We start from the raw sequence: 17,487 nt of genomic DNA on the forward strand, positions 1-17,487 counted from the left end.
ACTGACTTTAACCCCATCACTGACTGTATTCCCATCACTGACTGTATTCCCATTTCTGACTGTATCCCCATCACTGACTGTATACCCATCACTGACATTATCCCCATCACTGACTATATTCCCATCACTGACTGTATCCTCTTCACTGACAGTATTCCCATCACTGACTGTATTCACATCACTGACTTTATACCATCACAGACTGTTTTCCCATCACTGACTTTATCCCCATCACTGACTGTATCCCCATCACTGATTGTATTGTCATCACTGACCTTATCCCCATCAATGACAGCAGTCCCATCACTGACTGTACTCCCATCACTGACTGTATCCCCGTCATTGACTGTATTCCCATCACTGATTTTATCCCCATCGCTGACTGTATTCCCATCGCTGACTGTATTCCCATTTCTGACTGAATCCCCATCACTGACTTTATTCCCATCACTGACTGTATTCCCCTAACCGACTGTACTCCCATCACTGACTGTATTCCCATCACTGACTGTATTCCCATCACTGACTGCATTCCCATCACTGACTTTTTCGCCATCACTGACTGTATCCCCATCACTGACTGTATCCACATCACTGACCTTATACCCATCACTGACTGTACCCCATCACTGACACAGTTCCCATCACTGACTGTATTCCCATCACTGACTGTATCCACATCACTGACCTTCTCCCCATCACTGACTGTATGCCCATCACTGACTGTATTCCCATTTCTGACTGTATCCCCATCACTAACTGTATACCCATCACTGACTTTATCCCCATCACTGACTATATTCCCATCACTGACTGTATCCTCTTCACTGACAGTATTCCCATCACTGACTGTATTCACATCACTGACTTTATACCATCACAGACTGTTTTCCCATCACTGACTTTATCCCCATAACAGACCGTATCCCCATCACTGATTGTATTGTCATCACTGACCTTATCCCCATCATTGACAGCAGTCCCATCACTGACTGTACTCCCATCACTGACTGTATCCCCGTCATTGACTGTATTCCCATCACTGATTTTATCCCCATCGCTGACTGTATTCCCATCGCTGACTGTATTCCCATTTCTGACTGAAACCCCATCACTGACTTTATCCCCATCACTGACTGTATTCCCCTAACCGACTGTACTCCCATCACTGACTGTATTCCCATCACTGACTGTATTCCCATCACTGACTTTATCCCCATCACTGACTGCATTCCCATCACTGACATTTTTGCCATCACTGACTGTATCCCCTTCACTGACTTTATCCCCGTCATTGACTTTATCCCCATCACTGACTGTTTTCCCATCACTGACTTTATCCCCGTCATTGACTTTATCCCCATCACTGACTGTATTCCCATCACGGACTGTATTCCCATCACTGACTTTAACCCCATCACTGACTGCATTCCCATCACCGACTGTATTCCCATCACTGACTTTAACCCCATCACTGACTGCATTCCCATCACCGACTGTATTCCCATCACTGACTTTAACCCCATCACTGACTGCATTCCCATCACCGACTGTATTCCCATCACTAAAATTATTCCATTAACTGACTGTATCACCATCACTGACTTTTTCTCCATCACGGACTGTATCCTCATCACTGACTGTGCCCCCATCACTGACTGTATCCTCATCACTGACTGTATGCCCATCACTGACTGTATTACAATTTCTGACTCTATCCCCATCACTAACTGTATCCCCATCACTGACTTTATCCCCGTCATTGACTTTATCCCCATCACTGACTGTATTCCAATCACGGACTGTATTCCCATCACTGACTTTAACCCCATCACTGACTGCATTCCCATCACCGACTGTATTCCCATCACTAACATTATTCCATTAACTGACTATACCACCATCACTGACTTTTTCTCCATCACTGACTGTATCCTCATCACTGACTGTGCCCCCATCACTGACTGTATCCTCATCACTGACTGTATTCCCTTCACTGACTGTATTCCCATCACTAACTGTGTCCCCATCACTGACTGCGTCCCCATTACTGACTGTGTCCCCATCACTGACTGTATCGCCATCACTAACGGTATCCCCATCACTTACTGTTTTCCCATCACTGACTTTATCCCCTTCACTGACTGTATTCCTATCACTGACAATATTCCCATCACAGACTGTATTCCCATCACTGACTTTATCCCCATCACTGACTGTATTCACATCACTGACAGCATTCCCATCACTGACTGTATCCCTATCACTACTTGTATTCCCATCTCTGATTTTATCCCCATCACTGACTGCGTCCCCATTACTGACTGTGTCCCCATCACTGACTGTATCGCCATCACTAACGGTATCCCCATCACTTACTGTTTTCCCATCACTGACTTTATCCCCTTCACTGACTGTATTCCTATCACTGACAATATTCCCATCACAGACTGTATTCCCATCACTGACTGTATCCCCATCACTGACTTTATCCCCATCACGGACTGTATTCCCATCACTGACCTTCTCCCCATCACTGACTGTATTCCCATCATGTTTGTATTCCCATCACTGACTGTATCCCCATCACTGCCTGTATCACCATCACTGACTTTTTCGCCATCACTGACTTTATCCCAGTCAATGACTGTATTCCCATCACTGACTGTATTCTCATCACTGACTGTATCCCCATCACTGACTGTTTTCCCATCACTGACTTTATCCCCATCACTGACTGTATCTCCATCACTGATTGTATTGTCATCACTGCATGTATCCCCATCACTGACTGTATTCCCATCACTGACTTTATCCCCATCAATGACTGCATTCCCATCACTGACTGTACTCCCATCACTGACTGTATCCCCGTCATTGACTGCATTCCCATCACTGACTTTATCCCCATCACTGACTGCATTCTCATCACTGACTGTATTCTCATCACTGACTGTATCCCCATCACTGACTGTTTTCCCATCACTGACTTTATCCCCATCACTGACTGTATCTCCATCACTGATTGTATTGTCATCACTGCATGTATCCCCATCACTGACTGTATTCCCATCACTGACTTTATCCCCATCAATGACTGCATTCCCATCACTGACTGTATTCCCATCACTGACTGTATCCCCGTCATTGACTGCATTCCCATCACTGACTTTATCCCCATCACTGACTGCATTCTCATCACTGACTGTATTCTCATCACTGACTGTATCCCCATCACTGACTGTTTTCCCATCACTGACTTTATCCCTATCACTGACTGTATCTCCATCACTGATTGTATTGTCATCACTGCATGTATCCCCATCACTGAATGTATTCCCATCACTTTCTTTATCCCCATCACTGACTGTAACCCCATCACTGACTGTATTCCCATCACTGACTGTATTCCCATCACTGACTTTATCCCCATCACTGACTGCATTCTCATCACTGACTGTATCCCCATCACTGATTGTATTCCCATCACTGACTTTATCCCCATCACTGACTGTATCCCCATCACTGATTGTATTCCCATCACTGACTTTATCCCCATCACTGACTTTATCCCCATCACTGACTGCATTCTCATCACTGACTGTATTCTCATCACTGACTGTATCCCCATCACTGACTGTTTTCCCATCACTGACTTTATCCCCATCACTGACTGTATCTCCATCACTGATTGTATTGTCATCACTGCATGTATCCCCATCACTGACTGTATTCCCATCACTGACTTTATCCCCATCAATGACTGCATTCCCATCACTGACTGTATTCCCATCACTGACTGTATCCCCGTCATTGACTGCATTCCCATCACTGACTTTATCCCCATCACTGACTGCATTCTCATCACTGACTGTATTCTCATCACTGACTGTATCCCCATCACTGACTGTTTTCCCATCACTGACTTTATCCCTATCACTGACTGTATCTCCATCACTGATTGTATTGTCATCACTGCATGTATCCCCATCACTGAATGTATTCCCATCACTTTCTTTATCCCCATCACTGACTGTAACCCCATCACTGACTGTATTCCCATCACTGACTGTATTCCCATCACTGACTTTATCCCCATCACTGACTGCATTCTCATCACTGACTGTATCCCCATCACTGATTGTATTCCCATCACTGACTTTATCCCCATCACTGACTGTATTCACATCACTGACAGCATTCCCATCACTGACTGTATCCCTATCACTACTTGTATTCCCATCTCTGATTTTATCCCCATCACTGACTGCGTCCCCATTACTGACTGTGTCCCCATCACTGACTGTATCGCCATCACTAACGGTATCCCCATCACTTACTGTTTTCCCATCACTGACTTTATCCCCTTCACTGACTGTATTCCTATCACTGACAATATTCCCATCACAGACTGTATTCCCATCACTGACTGTATCCCCATCACTGACTTTATCCCCATCACGGACTGTATTCCCATCACTGACCTTCTCCCCATCACTGACTGTATTCCCATCATGTTTGTATTCCCATCACTGACTGTATCCCCATCACTGCCTGTATCACCATCACTGACTTTTTCGCCATCACTGACTTTATCCCAGTCAATGACTGTATTCCCATCACTGACTGTATTCTCATCACTGACTGTATCCCCATCACTGACTGTTTTCCCATCACTGACTTTATCCCCATCACTGACTGTATCTCCATCACTGATTGTATTGTCATCACTGCATGTATCCCCATCACTGACTGTATTCCCATCACTGACTTTATCCCCATCAATGACTGCATTCCCATCACTGACTGTACTCCCATCACTGACTGTATCCCCGTCATTGACTGCATTCCCATCACTGACTTTATCCCCATCACTGACTGCATTCTCATCACTGACTGTATTCTCATCACTGACTGTATCCCCATCACTGACTGTTTTCCCATCACTGACTTTATCCCCATCACTGACTGTATCTCCATCACTGATTGTATTGTCATCACTGCATGTATCCCCATCACTGACTGTATTCCCATCACTGAATTTATCCCCATCAATGACTGCATTCCCATCACTGACTGTATTCCCATCACTGACTGTATCCCCGTCATTGACTGCATTCCCATCACTGACTTTATCCCCATCACTGACTGCATTCTCATCACTGACTGTATTCTCATCACTGACTGTATCCCCATCACTGACTGTTTTCCCATCACTGACTTTATCCCTATCACTGACTGTATCTCCATCACTGATTGTATTGTCATCACTGCATGTATCCCCATCACTGAATGTATTCCCATCACTTTCTTTATCCCCATCACTGACTGTAACCCCATCACTGACTGTATTCCCATCACTGACTGTATTCCCATCACTGACTTTATCCCCATCACTGACTGCATTCTCATCACTGACTGTATCCCCATCACTGATTGTATTCCCATCACTGACTTTATCCCCATCACTGACTGTATCCCCGTCACTGACTGTACACCCATCACTGACTTTATCCCCATCACTGACTTTATCCCCATCACTGACTGCATTCTCATCACTGACTGTATTCTCATCACTGACTGTATCCCCATCACTGACTGTTTTCCCATCACTGACTTTATCCCCATCACTGACTGTATCTCCATCACTGATTGTATTGTCATCACTGCATGTATCCCCATCACTGACTGTATTCCCATCACTGACTTTATCCCCATCAATGACTGCATTCCCATCACTGACTGTATTCCCATCACTGACTGTATCCCCGTCATTGACTGCATTCCCATCACTGACTTTATCCCCATCACTGACTGCATTCTCATCACTGACTGTATTCTCATCACTGACTGTATCCCCATCACTGACTGTTTTCCCATCACTGACTTTATCCCTATCACTGACTGTATCTCCATCACTGATTGTATTGTCATCACTGCATGTATCCCCATCACTGAATGTATTCCCATCACTTTCTTTATCCCCATCACTGACTGTAACCCCATCACTGACTGTATTCCCATCACTGACTGTATTCCCATCACTGACTTTATCCCCATCACTGACTGCATTCTCATCACTGACTGTATCCCCATCACTGATTGTATTCCCATCACTGACTTTATCCCCATCACTGACTGTATCCCCGTCACTGACTGTACACCCATCACTGACTTTATCCCCATCACTGACTTTATCCCCATCACTGACTATATTCCCATCACTGACTGTATCCTCTTCACTGACAGTATTCCCGTCACTGACTGTATTCACATCACTGACTTTATACCATCACTGACTATATTCCCATCACTGACTTTATCCCCATCACTGACTTTATTCCCATCACTGACTGTATCCCCATCACTGACTTTATCCCCATCACTGACTTTATTCCCATCACTGACTGTATCCCCATCACTGACTTTATCCCCATCACTGACTTTATCCCCATCCCTGACTATATTTCCATCACTGACTGTATCCCCATCACTGACTGTATCCCCATCACTGACTGTATACCCATCACTATCTTTATCCACATCACTGACGTTATCTCCATCAATGACGTTTTCGCCATTACTGACATTATCCCCGTCACTGACTGTATTCCCATCACTGACTGTATCCCCATCACTGACTGTATTCACATCACTGACTGTATTCCCATCACTGACTGTATACCCATCACTGACATTATCCCCATCACTGACTGCATTCCCATCACTGACTTTTTCGCCATCATTGACTTTATCCCAGTCACTGACTTTATTCCCATCACTGACAGTATTCCAATAACTGACTTTAACCTCATCACTGACTGTATTCCCATCACTGACTGTATTCCCATTTCTGACTGTATCCCCATCACTGACTGTATACCCATCACTGACATTATCCCCATCACTGACTATATTCCCATCACTGACTGTATCCTCTTCACTGACAGTATTCCCATCACTGACTGTATTCACATCACTGACTTTATACCATCACAGACTGTTTTCCCATCACTGACTTTATCCCCATCACTGACTGTATCCCCATCACTGATTGTATTGTCATCACTGACCTTATCCCCATCAATGACAGCAGTCCCATCACTGACTGTACTCCCATCACTGACTGTATCCCCGTCATTGACTGTATTCCCATCACTGATTTTATCCCCATCGCTGACTGTATTCCCATCGCTGACTGTATTCCCATTTCTGACTGAATCCCCATCACTGACTTTATTCCCATCACTGACTGTATTCCCCTAACCGACTGTACTCCCATCACTGACTGTATACCCATCACTGACTGTATCCCCATCACTGACTGTATCCCCGTCATTGACTGTATTCCCATCACTGATTTTATCCCCATCGCTGACTGTATTCCCATCGCTGACTGTATTCCCATTTCTGACTGAATCCCCATCACTGACTTTATTCCCATCACTGACTGTATTCCCCTAACCGACTGTACTCCCATCACTGACTGTATTCCCATCACTGACTGTATTCCCATCACTGACTGCATTCCCATCACTGACTTTTTCGCCATCACTGACTGTATCCCCATCACTGACTGTATCCACATCACTGACCTTATACCCATCACTGACTGTACCCCATCACTGACACAGTTCCCATCACTGACTGTATTCCCATCACTGACTGTATCCACATCACTGACCTTCTCCCCATCACTGACTGTATGCCCATCACTGACTGTATTCCCATTTCTGACTGTATTCCAATAACTGACTTTAACCCCATCACTGACTGTATTCCCATCACTGACTGTATTCCCATTTCTGACTGTATCCCCATCACTAACTGTATACCCATCACTGACTTTATCCCCATCACTGACTATATTCCCATCACTGACTGTATCCTCTTCACTGACAGTATTCCCATCACTGACTGTATTCACATCACTGACTTTATACCATCACAGACTGTTTTCCCATCACTGACTTTATCCCCATCACAGACCGTATCCCCATCACTGATTGTATTGTCATCACTGACCTTATCCCCATCATTGACAGCAGTCCCATCACTGACTGTACTCCCATCACTGACTGTATCCCCGTCATTGACTGTATTCCCATCACTGATTTTATCCCCATCGCTGACTGTATTCCCATCGCTGACTGTATTCCCATCACTGACTGTATCCCCATCACTGACTGTATTCACATCACTGACTGTATTCCCATCACTGACTGTATACCCATCACTGACATTATCCCCATCACTGACTGCATTCCCATCACTGACTTTTTCGCCATCATTGACTTTATCCCAGTCACTGACTTTATTCCCATCACTGACAGTATTCCAATAACTGACTTTAACCCCATCACTGACTGTATTCCCATCACTGACTGTATTCCCATTTCTGACTGTATCCCCATCACTGACTGTATACCCATCACTGACATTATCCCCATCACTGACTATATTCCCATCACTGACTGTATCCTCTTCACTGACAGTATTCCCATCACTGACTGTATTCACATCACTGACTTTATACCATCACAGACTGTTTTCCCATCACTGACTTTATCCCCATCACTGACTGTATCCCCATCACTGATTGTATTGTCATCACTGACCTTATCCCCATCAATGACAGCAGTCCCATCACTGACTGTACTCCCATCACTGACTGTATCCCCGTCATTGACTGTATTCCCATCACTGATTTTATCCCCATCGCTGACTGTATTCCCATCGCTGACTGTATTCCCATTTCCGACTGAATCCCCATCACTGACTTTATTCCCATCACTGACTGTATTCCCCTAACCGACTGTACTCCCATCACTGACTGTATACCCATCACTGACTGTATCCCCATCACTGACTGTATCCCCGTCATTGACTGTATTCCCATCACTGATTTTATCCCCATCGCTGACTGTATTCCCATCGCTGACTGTATTCCCATTTCTGACTGAATCCCCATCACTGACTTTATTCCCATCACTGACTGTATTCCCCTAACCGACTGTACTCCCATCACTGACTGTATTCCCATCACTGACTGTATTCCCATCACTGACTGCATTCCCATCACTGACTTTTTCGCCATCACTGACTGTATCCCCATCACTGACTGTATCCACATCACTGACCTTATACCCATCACTGACTGTACCCCATCACTGACACAGTTCCCATCACTGACTGTATTCCCATCACTGACTGTATCCACATCACTGACCTTCTCCCCATCACTGACTGTATGCCCATCACTGACTGTATTCCCATTTCTGACTGTATTCCAATAACTGACTTTAACCCCATCACTGACTGTATTCCCATCACTGTCTGTATTCCCATTTCTGACTGTATCCCCATCACTAACTGTATACCCATCACTGACTTTATCCCCATCACTGACTATATTCCCATCACTGACTGTATCCTCTTCACTGACAGTATTCCCATCACTGACTGTATTCACATCACTGACTTTATACCATCACAGACTGTTTTCCCATCACTGACTTTATCCCCATCACAGACCGTATCCCCATCACTGATTGTATTGTCATCACTGACCTTATCCCCATCATTGACAGCAGTCCCATCACTGACTGTACTCCCATCACTGACTGTATCCCCGTCATTGACTGTATTCCCATCACTGATTTTATCCCCATCGCTGACTGTATTCCCATCGCTGACTGTATTCCCATTTCTGACTGAAACCCCATCACTGACTTTATCCCCATCACTGGCTGTATTCCCCTAACCGACTGTACTCCCATCACTGACTGTATTCCCATCACTGACTGTATTCCCATCACTGACTTTATCCCCATCACTGACTGCATTCCCATCACTGACATTTTCGCCATCACTGACTGTATCCCCTTCACTGACTTTATCCCCGTCATTGACTTTATCCCCATCACTGACTGTTTTCCCATCACTGACTTTATCCCCGTCATTGACTTTATCCCCATCACTGACTGTATTCCCATCACGGACTGTATTCCCATCACTGACTTTAACCCCATCACTGACTGCATTCCCATCACCGACTGTATTCCCATCACTGACTTTAACCCCATCACTGACTGCATTCCCATCACCGACTGTATTCCCATCACTGACTTTAACCCCATCACTGACTGCATTCCCATCACCGACTGTATTCCCATCACTAAAATTATTCCATTAACTGACTGTACCACCATCACTGACTTTTTCTCCATCACTGACTGTTTCCTCATCACTGACTGTATTCCCTTCACTGACTGTATTCCCATCACTAACTGTGTCCCCATCACTGACTGCGTCCCCATTACTGACTGTGTCCCCATCACTGACTGTATCGCCATCACTAACGGTATCCCCATCACTTACTGTTTTCCCATCACTGACTTTATCCCCTTCACTGACTGTTTTCCCATCACTGACTTTATCCCCATCACTGACTGTATTCCCCTAACCTACTGTACTCCCATCACTGACTGTATTCCCATCACTGACTGTATTCCCATCACTGACTTTATCCCTATCACTGACTGCATTCCCATCACTGACATTTTCGCCATCACTGACTGTATCCCCTTCACTGACTTTATCCCCGTCATTGACTTTATCCCCATCACTGACTGTTTTCCCATCACTGACTTTATCCCCGTCATTGACTTTATCCCCATCACTGACTGTATTCCCATCACGGACTGTATTCCCATCACTGACTTTAACCCCATCACTGACTGCATTCCCATCACCGACTGTATTCCCATCACTGACTTTAACCCCATCACTGACTGCATTCCCATCACCGACTGTATTCCCATCACTGACTTTAACCCCATCACTGACTGCATTCCCCTCACCGACTGTATTCCCATCACTAAAATTATTCCATTAACTGACTGTATCACCATCACTGACTTTTTCTCCATCACGGACTGTATCCTCATCACTGACTGTGCCCCCATCACTGACTGTATCCTCATCACTGACTGTATGCCCATCACTGACTGTATTACAATTTCTGACTCTATCCCCATCACTAACTGTATCCCCATCACTGACTTTATCCCCGTCATTGACTTTATCCCCATCACTGACTGTATTCCAATCACGGACTGTATTCCCATCACTGACTTTAACCCCATCACTGACTGCATTCCCATCACCGACTGTATTCCCATCACTGACTTTAACCCCATCACTGACTGCATTCCCATCACCGACTGTATTCCCATCACTAACATTATTCCATTAACTGACTATACCACCATCACTGACTTTTTCTCCATCACTGACTGTATCCTCATCACTGACTGTGCCCCCATCACTGACTGTATCCTCATCACTGACTGTGTTCCCTTCACTGACTGTATTCCCATCACTAACTGTGTCCCCATCACTGACTGCGTCCCCATTACTGACTGTGTCCCCATCACTGACTGTATCGCCATCACTAACGGTATCCCCATCACTTACTGTTTTCCCATCACTGACTTTATCCCCTTCACTGACTGTATTCCTATCACTGACAATATTCCCATCACAGACTGTATTCCCATCACTGACTTTATCCCCATCACTGACTGTATTCACATCACTGACAGAATTCCCATCACTGACTGTATCCCTATCACTACTTGTATTCCCATCTCTGATTTTATCCCCATCACTGACTGCGTCCCCATTACTGACTGTGTCCCCATCACTGACTGTATCGCCATCACTAACGGTATCCCCATCACTTACTGTTTTCCCATCACTGACTTTATCCCCTTCACTGACTGTATTCCTATCACTGACAATATTCCCATCACAGACTGTATTCCCATCACTGACTGTATCCCCATCACTGACTTTATCCCCATCACGGACTGTATTCCCATCACTGACCTTCTCCCCATCACTGACTGTATTCCCATCATGTTTGTATTCCCATCACTGACTGTATCCCCATCACTGCCTGTATCACCATCACTGACTTTTTCGCCATCACTGACTTTATCCCAGTCAATGACTGTATTCCCATCACTGACTGTATTCTCATCACTGACTGTTTTCCCATCACTGACTTTATCCCCATCACTGACTGTATCTCCATCACTGATTGTATTGTCATCACTGCATGTATCCCCATCACTGACTGTATTCCCATCACTGACTTTATCCCCATCAATGACTGCATTCCCATCACTGACTGTACTCCCATCACTGACTTTATCCCCATCACTGACTGCATTCTCATCACTGACTGTATTCTCATCACTGATTGTATCCCCATCACTGACTTTATCCCTATCACTGACTGTATCTCCATCACTGATTGTATTGTCATCACTGCATGTATCCCCATCACTGAATGCATTCCCATCACTTTCTTTATCCCCATCACTGACTGTAACCCCATCACTGACTGTATTCCCATCACTGACTGTATTCCCATCACTGACTTTATCCCCATCACTGACTGCATTCTCATCACTGACTGTATCCCCATCACTGATTGTATTCCCATCACTGATTTTGTCCCCATCACTGACTGTTTTCCCATCACTGACTTTATCCCCATCACTGACTGTATCCCCGTCACTGACTGTACACCCATCACTGACTTTATCCCCATCACTGACTTTATCCCCATCACTGACTATATTCCCATCACTGACTGTATCCTCTTCACTGACAGTATTCCCGTCACTGACTGTATTCACATCATTGACTTTATACCATCACTGACTATATTCCCATCACTGACTGTATCCTCTTCACTGACTGTATCCCCGTCACTGACTGTATCCCCATCACTGACTTTATCCCCATCACTGACTTTATTCCCATCACTGACTTTATCCCCATCACTGACTTTATTCCCATCACTGACTTTATCCCCATCCCTGACTATATTTCCATCACTGACTGTATCCCCATCACTGACTGTATCCCCATCACTGACTGTATACCCATCACTATCTTTATCCACATCACTGACGTTATCTCCATCAATGACGTTTTCGCCATTACTGACATTATCCCCGTCACTGACTGTATTCCCATCACTGACTGTATCCCCATCACTGACTGTATTCACATCACTGACTGTATTCCCATCACTGACTGTATCCCCATCACTGACTGTATTCCAATCACTGACTTTAACCCCATCACTGACTGTATTCCCATCACTGACTGTATCCACATCACTGACTGTATTCCCATCACTGACTGCATTCCCATCACTGACTGTATCCGCATCACTGACTGTATTCCCATCACTGACTGCATTCCCATCACAGACTGTATCCGCATCACTGACTGTATTTCCATCACTGACTGTACCCCATCACTGACATTGTTCCCATCACTGACTGTATTCCCATCACTGACTTTTTCGCCATCACTGACTGTATCCCAGTCACTGACTGTATTCCCATCACTGACTGTATCCCCATCACTGACTGTATTCCAATCACTGACTTTAACCCCATCACTGACTGTATTCCCATCACTGACTGTATCCACATCACTGACTGTATTCCCATCACTGACTGCATTCCCATCACTGACTGTATCCGCATCACTGACTGTATTCGCATCACTGACTGCATTCCCATCACTGACTGTATCCGCATCACTGACTGTATTCCCATCACTGACTGTACCCCATCACTGACACAGTTCCCATCACTGACTGTATTCCCATCACTGACTTTATCCCCATCACTGACTGTATTCCCCTAACCGACTGTACTCCCATCACTGACTGTATCCCCACCACTGACTGTATCCCCACCACTGACTGTATCCCCATCACTTTCTTTATCCCCATCACTGACTGTAACCCCATCACTGACTTTATGCCATCACTGACTGTTTTCCCATCACTGACTGTATCCCCATCACTGACTTTATCCCCATCACTGACTGTACTTCCATCACTGACTGTGTCCCCATCACTGACTGTATTCCCATCACTGACTGTATCCACATCACTGACCTTATACACATCACTGACTGTATGCCCATCACTGACTGTATTCACATTTCTGACTGTATCCCCATCACTAACTGTATACCCATCCTTGACTTTATCCCCATCACTGACTATATTCCCATCACTGACTGTATTCACATCACTGACTGTATTCCCATCACTGACTGTATACCCATCACTGATTGTATCCCAACCACTGACTGTATTCCCCTCACTGACTGTATCCCCATCACTGAATGTATTCCCATCACTTTCTTTATCCCCATCACTGACTGTAACCCCATTATTGACTGTATTCCCATCACTGACTGTATTCCCATCACTGACTTTATCCCCATCACTGACTGTATTCCCATCACTGACTGTATCCACATCACTGACTGTATTCCAATCACTGACTTTAACCCCATCACTGACTGTATTCCCATCGCTGACTTTACCCGCATCACTGACTGTGTTCCCATCACTGACATTATTCCCATCACTGACTGTATCCCCATCACTGACTTTATTCCCATCACTGACTGTACCCCATCACTGACTGTATTCCAATCACTGACTTTATCCCCATCACTGACTGTGTTCCCCTAACCGACTGTACTCCCATCACTTACTGTATCCCCATCACTGACTGTATCCCCATCACTGAATGTATTCCCATCACTTTCTTTATCCCCATCACTGACTGTAACCCCATCACTGACTGTATTCCCATCACTGACTGTATTCCCATCACTGACTTTATCCCCATCACTGACTGCATTCTCATCACTGACTGTATCCCCATCACTGACTATATTCCCATCACTGACTGTATTCCCATCACTGACTTTATCCCCATCACTGACAGCATTCCCATCAATGACTTTTTCGCCATCACTGACTGTATCCCCATCACTGACTGTATCTCCATCACTGATTGTATTCCCATCACTGACTTTGTCCCCATCACTGAATGTATTCCCATCACTTTCTTTATCCCCATCACTGACTGTAACCCCATCACTGACTGTATTCCCATCACTGACTGTATTCCCATCACTGACTTTATCCCCATCACTGACTGCATTCTCATCACTGACTGTATCCCCATCACTGACTGTATTCCCATCACTGACTTTATCCCCGTCACTGACAGCATTCCCATCAATGACTTTTTCGCCATCACTGACTGTATCCCCATCACTGATTGTATTCCCATCACTGACTTAGTCCCCATCACTGACTGTTTTCCCATCACTGACTGTACACCCATCACTGACTTTATCCCCATCACTGACTTTATCCCCATCACTGACTATATTCCCATCACTGACTGTATCCTCTTCACTGACAGTATTCCCGTCACTGACTGTATTCACATCACTGACTTTATACCATCACTGACTATATTCCCATCACTGACTGTATCCTCTTCATGACAGTATACCCGTCACTGACTGTATTCACATCACTGACTTTATCCCCATCACTGACTGTATCCCCGTCACTGACTGTATTCCCATCACCGACTGTATCCCCATCACTGACTTTATCCCCATCACTGACTTTATTCCCATCACTGACTTTATCCCCATCACTGACTTTATTCCCATCACTGACTGTATCCCCATCACTGACTTTATCCCCATCACTGACTGTATCCCCATCACTGACTGTATACCCATCACTGACTGTATCCCCATCTCTGACTGTATCCCTATAACTGACTGTATACCCATCACTATCCTTATCCACATCACTGACGTTATCTCCATCAATGACGTTTTCGACATCACTGACTTTATCCCCGTCACTGACTGTATTCCCATCACTGACTGTATCCCCATCACTGACTGTATTCACATTTCTGACTGTATCCCCATCACTAACTGTATACCCATCACTGAATGTATTCACATCACTGACTGTATTCCCATCACTGACTGCATTCCCATCAGTGACTTTTTTGCCATCACTGACTTTATCCCAGTCACTGACTGTATTCCCATCACTGACTGTATCCCCATCACTGACTGTATCCACATCACTGACTGTATTCCCATCACTGACTGCATTCCCATCACTGACTGTATCCGCATCACTGACTGTATTCCCATCACTGACTGCATTCCCATCACTGTCTGTATCCGCATCGCTGACTGTATTCCCATCACTGACTGTACCCCATCACTGACACAGTTCCCATCACTGACTGTATTCCCATCACTGACTTTTTCGCCATCACTGACTGTATCCCAGTCACTGACTGTATTCCCATCACTGACTGTATCCCCATCACTGACTGTATTCCAATCACTGACTTTAACCCCATCACTGACTGTATTCCCATCACTGACTGTATCCACATCACTGACTGTATTCCCATCACTGACTGCATTCCCATCACTGACTGTATCCGCATCACTGACTGTATTCCCATCACTGACTGCATTCCCATCACTGACTGTATCCGCATCACTGACTGTATTCCCATCACTGACTGTACCCCATCACTGACACAGTTCCCATCACTGACTGTATTCCCATCACTGATATTATCCCCATCACTGACTGTATTCCCCTAACCGACTGTACTCCCATCACTGACTGTATCCCCACCACTGACTGTATCCTCATCACTGAATGTATTCCCATCACTTTCTTTATCCCCATCACTGACTGTAACCCCATCACTGACTTTATCCCCATCACTGACTGTATCCCCATCACTGACTGTATTCCCATCACTGACTTTATCCCCATCACTGACTGCATTCCCATCACTGACTTTTTCGCCATCCCTGACTGTATCCCCATCACTGACTGTATTCCCATCACTGACTTTATCCCCATCACAGACTGTTTTCCCATCACTGACTTTATCCCCATCACTGACTGTATCCCCATCACTGACTGAATTCTCATCACTGACTGTATCCCCGTCACTGACTGTACTCCCATCACTGACTTTATCCCCATCACTGACTGTATTCCCATCACTGACTGTATTCCCATTTCTGACTGTATCCCCATCACTAACTGTACACCCATCACTGACTTTATACCCATCACTGACTATATTCCCATCACTGACTGTATCCTCATCACTGACAGTATTCCCGTCACTGACTGTATTTACATCACAGACTTTATACCATCACAGACTGTTTTCCCATCACTGACTTTATCCACATCACTGACTGTATCCCCATCACTGATTGTATTGTCATCACTGCATGTATCCCCATCACTGACTGTATTCCCATCACTGACTGTATCCACATCACTGACCTTCTCCCCATCACTGACTTTATTCCCATCACTGACTGTATTCCCATTTCTGACTGTATCCCCATCACTAACTGTATACCCATCACTGACTTTATCCCCATCACTGACTATATTCCCATCACTGACTGTATCCTCTTCACTGACTGTATTCCCGTCACTGACTTTATACCATCACAGACTGTTTTCCCATCACTGACTTTATCCCCATCACTGACTGTATCCCC

Source organism: Chiloscyllium punctatum, chromosome 42 (genome assembly GCF_047496795.1).
Source record: "Chiloscyllium punctatum isolate Juve2018m chromosome 42, sChiPun1.3, whole genome shotgun sequence".
Classification (NCBI taxonomy): domain Eukaryota; kingdom Metazoa; phylum Chordata; class Chondrichthyes; order Orectolobiformes; family Hemiscylliidae; genus Chiloscyllium; species Chiloscyllium punctatum.